This window comes from Taudactylus pleione, unplaced genomic scaffold (assembly GCF_031769625.1).
Source record: "Taudactylus pleione unplaced genomic scaffold, aTauple2 ptg000017l, whole genome shotgun sequence".
Taxonomy (NCBI): domain Eukaryota; kingdom Metazoa; phylum Chordata; class Amphibia; order Anura; family Myobatrachidae; genus Taudactylus; species Taudactylus pleione.
The window spans coordinates 16,329,940-16,343,623 of record NW_028284419.1 but is presented as its reverse complement, the minus strand read 5'-3'; the positions used below and the strand labels follow the sequence as shown (position 1 = coordinate 16,343,623).

The 13,684-nt window shown below is 38.1% G+C and overlaps 1 pseudogene; it reads left to right on the top strand.

The window, feature by feature from the left end:
- The first annotated feature begins 7,383 nt into the window (after nucleotides 1-7,383).
- LOC148540830 (uncharacterized) lies at nucleotides 7,384-8,024 on the top strand (annotated as a pseudogene).
- The last annotated feature ends 5,660 nt before the right edge of the window (nucleotides 8,025-13,684 follow it).

The following is a 13,684-nucleotide window of genomic DNA, read 5'->3' as shown; positions in this document are numbered from 1 at the left end:
GGGAAGTACTAGGGAAGAACCGGTCATGATGGTTGATGTAGCTGGTACTGAATATCCTTTTCTTGTAGACACAGGGGCGACCAGGTCAGTGATAAAATCTCCTGTTAATTTACAGGTGACCAACGAGACAGTACCAACAATGGGTGTAACAGGTAAAGTGCAACATTATCCTTTAACAAAGTCCACAGAGGTTACTATTGGGCCGATGCATACCAGGCATTCTTTCCTTCTGGCTGCTGTGGCTCCTACTAACCTGCTGGGTAGAGATTTGTTATGTAAGATGGGATGTGTCATATATTGCACCCCTGATAGTGTATATCTAGATATCCAAGAAAGAGTTGCGCACGAGGTGTGGGATATGTTAGACACTCCCCAAAGGATAATGTATCACTCTACCAGTTTAAATGAAAATCCATCTCAGGTAGATCAAATGTTGTCCCAAATTCCAGATTCCCTTTGGACTAAGGATGGACAGGACACTGGATTAATGGCAAACGTAAGCCCCGTAATGGTAAATTTAAAAGGCAGTAGGCAAGCTCCAAAAATTCCCCAGTACCCACTAAAACATGAGGTAGAATTAGGGTTTCTTCCAATAATTGAGCGATTATTACAACAGGGAATTTTAATTTGTACAGCTAGTGTAGCCAACTGTCCCATCTTTCCGGTGAAGAAGAGTGGTGGGAGGGGTTAGAGGCTGGTACAAGACCTTAGAGGTGTTAATAAAGTAGTAGAGAGCAAATTCCCCATAGTGCCAAATCCAGCTGTCATTCTTATGCAGATCCCACAAAATGCAACCCATTTTACTGTCATTGACCTCTGTTCTGCTTTCTTCTCTGTGCCTTTCCACCCTGACTGTCAGTATTTATTTGCATTTACATACAGAGGTGTACAATATACATGGACACGTTTGCCCCAAGGTTTCATAGACAGCCCCAGTATCTTCTCCCAGGCCTTGCACGACTGTTTACAATCTTTTCAACCTGCCAATGTATCTGTTCTAATTCAATATGTGGATGATTTATTGCTATGTTCTGATTCGTTTATGTCATGTTTAAATGATACTAAACTTTTGTTGCTTCATCTCTCACATACAGGACACAAGGTTGCTAAGGACAAACTACAGCCGTGCAAATCCAGAGTAAAATATTTGGGACACTGCCTAACCCAGGGGTTACGACATCTCACAAATGATAGAATCCAGGCCATACAGAACATGACACTGCCACAGAATCAACAGCAAATTCGTACCTTCTTGGGAATGTGTGGATACTGTAGAATGTGGATCCCAGGTTTTTCTATTTTGGCCTTGCCTTTGCAGGACTTAGTCTCTTCCTCAAAGTCCAATCGTGTCATACACACAGAGGAATCAGAGCAGGCTTTCCTTAACTTTAAGGATAGTCTGACAAAAGCACCTGCGTTGGGAATAGCTAATTATGAAAAACCTTTTGATTTGTATTGTATGGAAGCCGATGGTTGTGCTGCAGGTGTCCTCACACAAAAACATGGTGATGCCAGTAGGCCCGTAGCATACTATAGTGCCCAATTGGACACTGTGGCAAGATCACTCCCCACCTGTTTGAGAAGTGTAGCAGCTACCGCTCTATTGGTGAGTAAAAGTGAGGACATAGTATTGGGTCATGATATGATTGTCTATACTCCCCTTGCTGTATCTGCTCTGCTGAATTCTGCTCAAACCAGACACATCTCTTCAGCTAGGTTTACCAAATGGGAACTAGCTCTAATCGCACCTGCAAACATCACTGTTAAATGTTGCAGCACGCTGAACCCAGCAACGTGTTTACCATATGTACAACATGATGTACAATGGGTGGAAGGAGACGAGTTGCTGGCGGGAGGTGAGTTCAGCGGACATAATGATGCACACGATTGTATGGAATATCTGAATCAGACCTTTACTGTTAGACCTGACATACATGACACACCTTTAGAGAATGTAGATGCAACTTTTTACATGGATGGGAGTTGTCTTAGACAAACAGACACAGGTGAATTATGTACAGGTTATGCTGTTGTAAATGACACAGACATCATAGAAGCTAAACCTCTTGGTCCTCCTCACTCAGCCCAGGTGGCAGAGTTAGTAGCACTAACTAGAGCTTGTGAACTGGCAGCAGGCAAGTCTGCTAACATTTACACTGACTCGAGGTACGCGTTCGGGGTGGTGCCCGATTTCGGGGCTATATGGCGTCTGAGAAATTTTATGACAGCAGCAGGCACACCAGTTGCACATTCCCGACACATAAAACATCTTTTAGAAGCAATCCAACTGCCCAAAGCGGTGGCAGTAATTAAGTGTAAAGCCCATACATGTGAGGATGATCCGGTGTCACTGGGCAACAACAGAGCCGATGAAGTTGCAAAATGGGCAGCAGGGTTAAAAATGTTTTCTCCAACTGAACAAATTATGTCTTTCCAAACAATTGATATGCTGAAATTAATTGAGATGCAAAATTTGTGTTCAATCCAAGGGATGTGGGCAAGAGTCCTCCGGGCTCTGGAGGGACGGTCAAGGTAAGCCAGTAGCCCCCAAAGCATATTACCCCAGCCTGGCTGAGGCAGCCCACGGGCTGACTCATCTGGGAAAATAAGGTATGTGTAAATTGGTGAGGGCATACTGGTGCGCACCAGGTTTTTCCTCCCAAGCAGAAAAGAGAGCAATTTCCTGTCTGAACTGCTTGAGGAAGAACATAGGGAAAGCAATCCCTACCGAACCATCCCACATTCCCCTGACTGATGGACCTTTCCAGGTAATACAAATTGATTTCATCCAATTACCACCCTGCAGGAACCTTAAGTATGTGTTAGTGTGCACTGATGTATTTTCCAACTGGGTTGAGGCCTACCCAGTGGCCACTAATACTGCTGCATTTACTGTCAAGAAAATAGTTCAGGAATTTGGATGCAGATACGTTATCCCTAAAATCATCTAGAGTGACAGGGGTACTCATTTCACAGGTGATGTTTTCCAAAATATGTGTAAGCTGATGGGTATTAATAGCCGACTTCACACCCCCTACCAGCAAGCCAGTGCCAAGGTAGAGAGGATGAATGGGACTATTAAAAACAAGTTAAGTAAAATCATGGCAGAGACTGGACTAGGATGGCCAGAAGCATTACCGTTGGTCCTGCATAGCATAAGGACCACTCCTAGACACCCTCTAAATTTGTCCCCATTTGAAATACTGTTCGGTAGACATATAAGTCCACAGGAAGACTTGAAAGGTAACAACAAGGTAACTGTAAGGTATCTTATATCAATGAGCAAGCAATTAAAGCAGCAACAGCAGAAACTGAAATTGTTGTCCCATGATATGCCTGAAACTAAATGTCATGATGTTGAACCAGGAAAATATGTTATGATCAGAAATTTCTTGAGTTCAGGTTGTTTGACTGATCAGTGGGAAGGTCCGTACCAGGTGCTGCTGACAAGTACTACATCTTTGAAGGTGGCTGAGAGAGATACCTGGGTCCATTCCACTCACTGCAAAAAGGTCAATCAACCGGTGGAGAAACAAGTCGGAGACAAGGCTGATAGAATGGACATGTCGATCGCAAACTTGTTCCGGGAAGATTGAAAAGGTCGTGGAGAGATACCTGAACTAAAAGAAATTTGCAGGTCTTGTTGTGGCAATGGACGGGCCTGCTGTGTTCATTTTCATATTCTCTTTTAGAGTGTTCACCATTCTGGTTGGTTCTGGGATATCCGATTTCTGTGATGGGGGACCGATTGAGGAGATGGGAGCTGATGGCAGTGCTGATGGAGTGGAATCAGGAGGAGTGCAATGCCAATAAGGGGAGAGTCTGACCAATATTAGTACTGTTATTGTTAAGAGAGCTGTTATTCCGGATACTCGGGGACGGTGTGGAAGTTTATCGTCTGAAGATTCCTGTATTTGTGAGCTTTGTGGGTCCTTAGTTGATGGGAACTGTATTCAATGGTGCCAGCCTAAATATAATCCATACTGGGGTGGGTATCCTTTAGAGGATTATCATAGCATGGTAGGCAAAATATTAAATCAAACTGATTGCTGGGTGTGTTCACATGTGCCACAGGGACAGCATAATGTAGGGTTGGTGCCATTTCCACTGAATATCACGGAAATTTTAGAATTGCAAAAAGGGAAAACATTGGATGGAAAATTCCTCTCATCCAAACCACCAAATTTTAAACTCTATCAATTCCAAGTAGATATATCACTTTTGTGTTTAAACATAACCAACCCCAATAAACCCGAGAGTTGGGAAGTGATGGGGAATAATCAGATGATGACCTTCCCACAGAGAGCTGATAATGAGTCCATAAACCATGATCTGTTATGCTCAATTAAATCTAGTGGGAAACATTTTAGGTACCGGTATACATTGAGTTCCACCAAAGAAATTATTGGTAAGGTACCAGATGGTTATCATGCTAAAATAATACAACCAGAAACTTGCATATACCAGGTGGAAGAGCCTGAGATAGGATTGTTTGCAAGAGAAATGTGTTTAATGATAATGATGCATACCATCCCTTATGTTCTCCCCGATAATGTGTATTTTATATGTGGAAGAAAGGCATATAAGTGGCTCTCTCCGCGTTCCAAAGGATTGCATTACCTGGGAAGAGTAGTCCCAGAAGTTATGACCCTCACACATGTTGAAATGCTCGGGATTCATAAAAATACACCATCACCATATCTTCACACACAATATGAACACAGAGACAAATGAAATATGATACCTGGTGACGTGCATAAAGCCACTCAATTAATTAGTGAGACAACTGGCTTCCAAGTTTTAGTCACACTGGATCCCACCAGGATCGCTCGGGTACATTACATTTTAGATATATTCAGGAACTTGCTAAATTGATAGATAATATCACCGAGATGTATGATGACACATTCAGGTATACTGGGAGAGAATTGCAAGCGTATAAGAAAGAACTGGTGCAACACAGGCTAGTGTTAAATTATTTAACTGCTGTTACTGGAGGGTACTGCATAACTTTGGCCACCCAATTTGAAGTAAAATGTTGCACCTATGTCACCAATGATACCAGAGACCCCAAGGAGTTGATAGACCGAAAGATGGATGAAATTCTCCAGATAAAATGGGAGTTTCGTAAGAACCATAACGCTTCAGTGGCTGAAGTAGGGGAGAAGATAGAAGGGTGGGTTTCATGGCTGAACCCAGTGAAATGGTTCTCAGGTCTAGGGGAATGGGTCCAGGAAGTAATCGCCAACATAGGCAAATTCTTGATCCTTATACTGATTGTCATCATAATAATTGGCATATGTGTTCAGTGTATTCCTATTGTGTTGAAGTGTGGAAAATGTAAAAATAAAGTAAAACGAAAGAACGAAATTATGATGGTGGTCAGTAATGATAATATGAATACCGAGGTAAAAATAGAACTGCATTACAACAATGAACTAGGAAATACCATCATTTAATGTATTATATTTAGACCTGCATAGAATGTATTATTGAAATGTTATTTTTAAAACACCTCAGATAATGTAAAGTCTCAAATTCCCCTTCAAGACTGCCTATATAGGACTGGTGTATCCCCACACCTTTCACATGATCTTCCAAGATCCACGGTGTGCGTATTATAGTAGTTTTATGTCCCCACTCAGAGACACATTATTGATGGATTAAGAACAACCTTGTGCCATCCCATAATAACACTACATAATATATAAATGTAAGCCTAAATAAATTTTTAAAATCAGATTGTGATATCATGTTGTTCACTATCAAAGGGTGGACTGTCGAAACTGGATAATTGGCTCAGACAAGATCAGCTTAAAATTAGATCGTAAAGACGCCATCTTGCGACTGGCCGCAAGACGCCATTTTAGAAAATGAGATCGCAAGACGCCATTTTGCGAATGGCCGCCCAAGCGCCATTTTAGGTAAACTCACACTTAAGTACATATGGCGATATTACTATTAGCATCATGCGATTGCATCTTTCACCATTTCTCATACACACATTAATATGCACAATTGCATTGTTAACTAGTCGCATATTAGCGAATGCATAAGATCCTGTATGAAAACGCTGTTTATTAGCTTCATGCACACGCATCTGCCCTAAGTTAACTAGCGTCTTTATATCAAACCCCAAATACTTACACAGTACATATGCACATAAAAGGTCTCATAAGCTTTAAAGTATAAGATTCAAGTTTGTTCATTTACTATAATTGCTGAGAAATAAAGGTTATTTGGTAGCTAAGGTTTAATACATGATAAGTAAGTCATGTTTGATATTATACTGATCAGCACAGCATTTTGATATCGTCAGTGTGAAGATCGCAACATGCATTCTCAACTTATGGACCGCAGAGACTTAAAGCACCAAAATGTACATTATATGACCAACTGTTAGGATGTGCATGAACAGGAAACCAGAGACAACCAGTTGTTAGAGGCTGGACTGTGTCTATTTGAATCAACCTGTTAAATGCTCTGCAACAGATGCATCCTCCTGGGAACCAATGGCATTAGCGGCAAGCCTCTCTATTGTGTTGTCTGTTTCTGTGAGAGTATAAACGTGTGTGTTGTGACCCCAGTCTGAGTCTTCCTGCTGAATGCTGATAGACGGGGGTTTCTTGCTGAAGCCTACATCTGGCCCAGAGCACTGCATATGTATAACTGTACTTGGGTCTGTATAATTCTTTGCGCTAAATTGTACTTAGATCATAGCATGTAACTGACTGTACTTTTACTTGAAATATCACTTTGTGCTTTGGAACCACAGGTTCTAGGTCTGGAGTCTTTATTTACTATATGACTGTGTACGCAAAATAGCGTCATCCTTAGAGGATTTCAGGCAGGATATTAGAGGTTTAAAGGCAGGATATTAGAAGGTATAGGCAGGAGTGTATAGAGGTTCTAATTCAATATCCTTAACTGATTGAAGTACTACCTTTTGTCATTTGACCATGTATATGGGACAGTTCCAGTGAATTTTTACAAGTGTCATTGTTTATCATTGAGACAAATATTCTATCCAGGAGCATTATAGCAACAGATGTATGCCTGTATGGATGTGCAATTAGCGTGGAATATTGTCCTAATATTTTAGTTTGCTGATTTTACAGCACATTTTTCATTGTATCTGCAATTAATTGCTTTTTATACTATATTTGATTTTTATTAAATATAATGAGTTGTTTATGTAACTAGACATATATTAATTTATTCATATCATCAAAAGCGCTACTACATACTCTGTTTTATGTATATGCTTTTATGGGCCTGACTAGCCCTATTCAGTAGCAGCTTGGAACTGACAGCTCATCAGTGCCTGTACCCAACTTGTTGGTAATTTCTATTGCTTCTACACATAGTCTTACAGGCAGCAGAATGAGCTGTTTTTCCAATTTTGATGAAAGAATACAAAGGAGGCAGACCTATTTTGAGAAATGGGACAAACCCAATAGGGAGAATAAAGAGGAGACTAACTGTGAACTCAGAGAGGATTTTTTTAAATTGGAAGATCTCCTTAAATCAGAACTTAAGCACTGGTTAGATAGCACAAATCTACAGAAATATCTTGATAAAAAATAATCCCCAGAGGTTTGCGACTATTTAAGCCTTCCATTTTTCAAAACGATAATTACTACCAAAAGAAATGGGAGAGCATCTTAGATAAATGCTCTCTTTCATTAATGGAATTGGTGATTTCCTATAGGTCAGACAAAGTTAAAATAATAGAAAAGGATATTGAATTACTAAAAACCAAACTAGAACCCTGGAGCCATACAAGAGAATTTAAAGAAAGGGACAAGACTGTTACAGAGAGAATATCAAAGTTTGAACAGACATTGCTAAATACCAAATGCAGAAAGTTCCAAAGAGACGTAGATGACTATAAAGATGGAAGAGTCAGAACATATAGAGATAAGCCTAGAAAGGAACCTATACTACAGACTTTAGACTATGGGAAAAAAGAACAGCTACGTAGGGATCCAAACCAACAACACTCCTCCAGACATACAGTATGACCACTTATGAGCCCAATAGGAATCATGTAAGGAGACAGAGAGTCCTCTCTGATCAATACACACCTAGATCTCGTAAGAATGGTTATAGAAGGGAGGAGGAATACAATAAATAGGGAAGGGACACATACAAAGAAATATCTATGGGTGCACGACCTACAATTAGGCCTCCCACTGCCGAGATGGGGGAAGATTATACATCAAAGGTTTTTTTAGATCAGTGAATAAAAAGACATCCCAGAGACACAGGAACATCAAAACAGTGGATCTCAGGGACCCCAAAAAGAAGAAGAAATTTAAGCCCAGAGGAAATAGAGGAGGTAGAAGACAGAGACATATAAAATCGAAACAAATAGAGAAAAAAGATCTTGTCAATACCAATTTCAACCTGTCCTCTAAACAATTATCTGAAAATGAATCTCACTATTGAGTAAGGGTCTAAAATTTTCCCCATCAACAACACCAAACATATTTGATCTCTTTGTCGAGCTACATCGATTTATAAGATCACTCTGTAGAAAAAAGTTTTTTGCTAAACAAAGATTAGATAAAGAAGATGATGAGGCATCCCCAATAATATTGGATCAAGGAGATGTTCTAGTGATCAATATGCTTAATGAACTTCTTGAAGAAAATGGCCATGAAGTAACTGAGATCCAGAAACTGTTTGATATTAACCAAAACAGAGGGAAATTCAAACTAAAATCAGAATTTTACCCAATAAAATCAAAAGGGACCAGCATAGAAAGCTTTTATAAAACAACCTTGGATGACTTCAAAAAAATGTGTAAAAAAAACAGTCAGGCCCAATCTATAACAACAAAAAAAGGGAATTTAAACAAACGTGAAAGAAAAGCGATTAAAGATCTAATAAAGGATACCTCAATCATCATCAAAGAGGCGGATAAGGGAGGGGGACTCATAATTCAAGATAAAGCTGATTATATCAAAGAAGCCAATAGGCAGTTAGAGGTCATTAGGTTTTATGAAAAATTAATCAATCCAACAGAAAAGTTTTTATCTGAATTACATTCTCTATTGATAGGTAAAATCTCAATACAATGGATCTAGATACCTCCACTGCGCAAACCTCTAACAACAAAAAACCTCTGGGACCAAAAAAAATGGGACAATAATTATATATACAACTTATGTCCTCAGATTGGACATTCGATCTTGAGGTCCTGGCTCCCTCTGATAATTTCTCAAATTCACTCCGTGGTGGTAAACATAAAAGAGAAAATAAACAAACAAAAAATCCCAATGGGTATATCTGTATGTACAATGGAATGGATGAGATAGATCTACATATCCTCCACTATAAGTTCATAATGAGGTGAACGAAAGTTCTTCAAATTAATGGACACATATAAAAATATATATCTCTGTCTTCAGATCTCCCACCAACAATAACAGTAAGTTATAGGGGACGTACCCCACTCACTTGGCAATAGGGATGTAAAGATATATCTAGGTATCTTTGATCTTCATGCGTACCATACTCACGTGTGTTTCAAATGTTGTCCTCTTATCTAGGTATCTTTAGTGGAAGCCACCTTGTCCTCTGTACTTTATTTCGAGGAAAAATGGATATCCACCCAGATGAATGGTTAAAAAATCCAAAAGCATTTATTTGCCCAAAGGGCAGGCTATTAGCCCAGAAGAAAGCAGATATACAAATGTTACATGTGTATAATCAACTCTCCGGATGAGTGATACAATATGAACCTGCTTCAGCTGGAAAACAGCTTGCCCACCAAAACATAAAATATACAATGGCAGCACACACCGAAGCGTTTCGACCCTATAGGTCTTTTTCAAGGTATCATTTTATGTTGATTCTTTTCTACAACCACGGGTGTCCACCTTAAGATCACACATTAAAGACACTACTCACTTTTTACAGTTGATCCAGGATATTAAATGGAGAGATTCATATGGCTTTCTGACTCTTGATGTTCAAAGTCTCTATTCAAATATACCCCATGATTTGGGTTTAAAAACTATTTCAAATAGACTAACTGCAGACAACGATCTAACAGAAAGACATAGGAAGTTTATTCTGGACTCAATATCTTACATTTTACATCACAATTATTATTTTTTTCTAGACACTTATTACTTACAGGTGATGGGTACGGCCACGGGGACCAGGTTTGCACCAAGCTATGCCACCCAATACATGGGTGAGGTGGAGGAGCACCTGGTGTGGGGAGGCGGCTTCGGCACACACCTAGTACTCTATGGCTGTTATATTGATGAGATAATTATTATTTGGGATGGGGACCACTCCTCTGCACTTGAATTTGTCACTTTTCTTAATTTAAATACTTATCATTTTAAATTTACACATAAATACCACAGAAATCGGACCAACTTCTTGGATTTGACCTTAGAAATTAAAAATGATAAAATTTGCTCCTCCAATTATGTAAAAGATGTAGGGAGGGATGAGTATTTACATTTTAATAGTGCCCACTACCCCCCATGGAAAAAGAATATCCCCAAGGGACAGCTATTACGATTATGCTGCAACTGCTCAGAAACTATAACTTTTGAAAAACAGGCAAATGGAATGATAGACTCTTTTAAACAACAAGGTTATCCGGATTTGATCCTCAAAAGAGCTTTTGATGAGGTCAAAATTCTAAACAGAAATAAACTCCTGACACATAAAGTTGAAAAAGTAGTTTCCTAAGATATTCTGGAAAATAGGGAATTAGCTTTTATATCAACATATAACAACCATTGTCCGGAGATTAAAAGTATTGTAAAGAAAAACTACAACATACTTAAACAGGACCATATATTAAATGACCTTAGAAATTTTTTTTTAGAAAAAATAAATCATTGAAAACCCTATTGGCACCAAGTTTTCTTAAACCTATGAACAATACAAAAGAGAATATTTCGAACCACCTATGCTTAGAAAGCAAACCGAAAGGTTTCTATAAATGCGGGGGCAATAAATGTCTGACATGTAATCATGTAATGAATAAAACAACATCAGTGATGACCAATATGGAGAAAAGAAATTATGAAATTAGGAGCTTTATTAATTGCAATACCCACTTTGTGATTTATATGCTTCTATGTGAGTGTAATTATAAATACATCGGTAGAACTAGAAAACGGAAAATTTGCTTTTTAGCGCATCGCAGAAACATCATTAACAAAGTACGTTCTCATAGTGTATCCAAACACTTCTGTGATGCTCATAACGGAGATCCAAGTAGCCTGAGAGTAGAAGGTATTGAGTCTATTCCACTTACTAGAAGAGGGGGGGATAGAAATAGACGCTTATGTAAACAGTAGGTCTTCTGGATGTTACAGATGAATTCTATTCATCCAGATGGTCTCAATTAAACAGTGCAATTAAATACGGTGATATAGATGCTTTTAAATACTCAGTTCCATTAATATAGTAGTAGGCCATCCGGATATAAGTACCTACAGTATAATATCTTAGTTCTCATGTGTGGATACATGGGTATAGATAACTATTTTTATATACCCTTATACATGATAGTCCATATATATATATCCACTTTGGATTTTAATATGTACCTTTGATATTTGTTTATATTTGTTTATGTATTTACATATTGAATTATTAAAATTAAAATACATTTTCAATGGGAAGTTGTATATGGTCTAGGAAGCCATATTGGATTGCAAATCTATACGCTTCCCTTTGGACGATATATTAGTGCTTTATATGAATTGTCTAATAAACTACAATATCCATGGTGAAAAAGATATTCTAGAAAAGAAATGTAACATCGTGTAAGTAGAATGAGCCAGTGTAGTTAGCACTTGGAAAAATAAAGAGATAACCACATACTGTATGTCTCAATAATAGCCTGGGAACTATGCATCTGGAGTTTTTTTTAGAACTTTATGATAACTAATATTATGTACATCAAGATAGGCATTTCGTAACTATTTATAGAATAAATGTCTGATTCATGGTTCCCCTAGGATTATATAACATCGCATCTATATGCATGTGTATGTACTGTATATATATTTGTACATATGTTCATATGTATATATATATATATATATTTGCTCAATTTTCAGTTGTTGCCTAGATGTAACCATTATAGATAATTGATACATACCTCTGAGATCTGTTATGTATATACCGAATCAATTGAATAAAATTAAACTAAACTTGGCTATATCCTAATATAAAAACATGACTCTCTAAACTGTAATGGTTTTTAGAAAACAAAACCAATTTTATTCACTATTCTTTAGACAATGAGCTATGGTTCTGAATCAAGTGATCTAAACTGCACTACCCAGAATCCTATGTTGTAAAAGATCAATGCTGACAAGCTCAAAATGAGCGGCACTATAAGTATGAGATCACGTGATTTGAACGAGCCCGATTGTCTTTTTAACTATGGTCTCGTTATTTGGCAATACTGACACAAATAGCGATCATGAAAAACATACATAATATAACACTAAAAATGTTGATAGCGGTCACGTGACATAAACACGTGGTCATATAAACCAATAATAAGGGAACTACACATGTCTCTACTATTGTTTAAAAACTACAAATATGGAGTCTCCTGGAATCACGAGACCGTGATCACGTCACATGACCGGGCTCTGGACTCAGAGAACAAAAATAAGGTAAAATTATCTGTGACATACCGAGTTTATCAATTATTAAAAGTTGATTGTTTATATGTATTTGCATACAATATCTGAATAGGTCTGCCTCCAATACTTATTTTTAACAACATTTGCAATTTATTTACTAATGAGCTGATCATTATGATAAGGTGTGAATAAACATGGATATTTGGAAGGGTATAAAAAAGCCCCACCAGATGCACAACCTATACCTTTGAAAAAGCTGTCATTTTGTACAGTGAAATGCGTCAAGATACCACTAGGACACCACCCCAATTTGCCCAAGTGACCCCACCAATAGCGTCACTGCTGAATTGAATACTCTGGACCAGCTCACTGGATATACCTCAACAGGGGCTCTATTTGGAACACTTATTTCCTTTTATTCACTGGACCATAACACAGATCCACACCGTGAACTTTGGAGGACTCCAAGTGCAGCATATCAAGTGTGTATGTCAATAGGAGCATTCCCCCTATCGGTGTAAGGACCAGTAAATATACCATGAACAGTCCTATCTACCACTGATTCAAGTACTACCTGTTGTCATTTGACCATGTATATGGGACAGTTCCAGTGAATTTTTGCAAGTGTCATTGTTTATCATTGCGACAAATATTCTATCCGGGAACAGATGTTATATTCCTGTATGGATGTGCAATTAGGGTTGAATATTGTCCTTATATTTTAGTTTGCTTATTTTGCAGCACATTTCTCATTGTATCTGCAATTAATTGCTTTTTATATTATATTTGTTTTTTATTAAATATAATGAATTGTTTATGTAACTAGACGTATATTAATTTATTCATATCATCAAAAGCGCTACTACATACTCTGTTTTATCATTCACAATGAGAGCTTTAAACTAGAGATGTACGCGGACCCCGTATTTTGGTTTAGGTTTTGACAAAACCACCCTTAAGTGTTTTGTTTCAGAATCCATTTTGGTTTTGGATTTCTTTATAACTTGATAAAAATAACCACTGGCCATGGTCCAGGACACTGG